Source organism: Hypanus sabinus, unplaced genomic scaffold, assembly GCF_030144855.1.
Source record: "Hypanus sabinus isolate sHypSab1 unplaced genomic scaffold, sHypSab1.hap1 scaffold_62, whole genome shotgun sequence".
In the NCBI taxonomy this organism is placed as follows: domain Eukaryota; kingdom Metazoa; phylum Chordata; class Chondrichthyes; order Myliobatiformes; family Dasyatidae; genus Hypanus; species Hypanus sabinus.
Genome location: NW_026781476.1, coordinates 1,379,370 through 1,381,616, shown reverse-complemented (window position 1 = coordinate 1,381,616; position 2,247 = coordinate 1,379,370).

Sequence of the window (2,247 nt, the reverse complement as noted above, 5' to 3'; positions counted from 1 at the left end):
GATTGCAGGATGATGTCACTCACCCGACACATTGACCTGGGGAATGACAATTCCGTCATCGATGGGAGATGGATATCCAGCGTCACGTTCCCAGACGTGCAATCGAAGGAGAGTGACAACACTGACTGTATGGACACCATAGCTGTACGGTCCGTCGATATTCAGCCGGCTGCGCCACCTTAGGGAAGTCGGGAGCCGCGGGTCTGACTGTGAGCAGGTTTATGTTTCGTTTGGGGGTTGCTCTGTTAGTGAACCGGAGTACTGAAATGAACGGATATCTCACCGCGCTTTTCACCTGCTCTCGGAATCTGGACTGAGTGGCGGCGTAAATGAACGTGTTCGTGCAGCAGCTGAAATTCCTCAGCAAATATCCGGCGTAGGCGGAAATGATTTCCGAGTCATTCCCCTGTGTTCCTATCCCGGTGATGTGATAGTAGATAAATTCTGCATCATTCGTCAGCCACAGGAGGATGAAGCTGCCGGAGAGTGTAAAGACCAAAACCACAGACCCTCTTCCGGCTCTCCATCTCTGGGTCACTGCTGTTTCCCCCCCCCCCCCCCTTGCTCTGACCCCTCAGCCCCCTACGGACCCGACTGGCCACTAAAATGTGCCGGACTGTCAGAGCGTTGAGGAGCAGAATTACGCCGAATGGGAGGAACGGAGTCAAAACGATGTCAAACCAGTCATACGCCACCCACGCCGGTTCAGTGAAGTAACTTGGCTTCGGATAACAGAACCTTGGTACATTGTTAATGATCTCTCTGTAAGTGAAGTAGAGTGGGCCGTTTTTCAGACAGAACGGACCGCCAGATGGCGCTAGAGCCACGGCCGCCGTTCTCCCCGTGCAGGACTTTGTTTTCAGTTTCTGACAGCAAATGGCGACAAACCGATCGTAGGTGAAAGTGACGGTGAACCAGACGGAACAGTTCACGGCAATGCGGGACGGGACACGGAGAACAGTGCACACAGAGGGGACGTTCAGGAAACAAACGGGAAAATAATGATAAGTGAGTTAAGAGCCCGTGGAATTTAAAAGCCCATGGAATTACAGGAAAGTTACATTTGTGGATAGAGGTTTGTTTGATTTGCAGGAAACAGAGAGTGGGAATAAAGGGATCCCATTCTGGCTGGCTGCCGGTTACCAGTGGTGTTCCGCAGGCATCTGTGTTGGAGCCGCTTCTTTTTACATTGTATATCAACGATTTGGATTATGGAATAGATGGCTTTGTGGCCAAGATTGCTGACGATACACAGATAGGTGGAGGGGCCGGTAGTGCTACCGAAACAAACAGTCTGCAGAGAGACTTGGATAGACTGGGGGAATGGGCAAAGAAGTGGCAAATGAATTACAATGTCGGAATGTTGAGTCCAGGTTGAGTTGGTGTTGAAGAAGGCGAATGCAATGTTGGCGTTCATTTCTGGAGGAATAGAGTATAGGAGCAGGATGTGATATTGAGGCTTTATAAGACACTGGTAAGACCTCACTTGGAATACTATGTGCAGTTTTATGCTCCTTATTTAAGAACGCATGTGCTGACGTTGGAGAGGGTTCAGAGAAGATTCACTAGAACGATTCTGGAGATGAGAGGGTTAACATATGAGGACCGTTTGACCGCTCTTGGACTGTACTCCTTGGAGTTTAGAAGAATGAGGGGGTAGCTCATAGATACATTTCGAATGTTGAAAGGCATGGACAGAGTGGATGTGGTAAAGTTGTTGCCCCTGGTGGGGGAGTTTAGTACGAGAGGACATGACTTGAGGATTGCAGGGCGCCCATTCAGAACGGAGATGCGAAAATATTATTTTAGCTAGAGGATGATGAATCTGTGGAATTTGTTACCACGGACGGCAGTGGAGGTCGGGTCATTGGGTGTATTTAAGGCAGAGATTGATAGGTATCTGTGTAGTCGGGGCATCGAAGGTTATGGTGAGAAGGCGGGGGGATGGGACTAAAGTGGAGATTGGATCAGCTCATGATGAAATGACGAAGCAGATTCGATTGGCCGAACGGCCGACCTGTGCTCCTTTGTCCTTTGGTCCTATGGTCCTATGGAGTTGATGTAAAACGACCTCAGTGACAATGACCAGTAGATCCGCCGTTGCCATGGCCACCAGGTATCGAGTGGTGCAGGAGGAGAGGCCGCACTTTCCCTGGGACAGGATGACAACCGCCACTAAATTCACTGGAGAAAGAGAATGGAATAACATAAAAGATATGATTTTCAATCAGGGACCCCAGGCTTAAT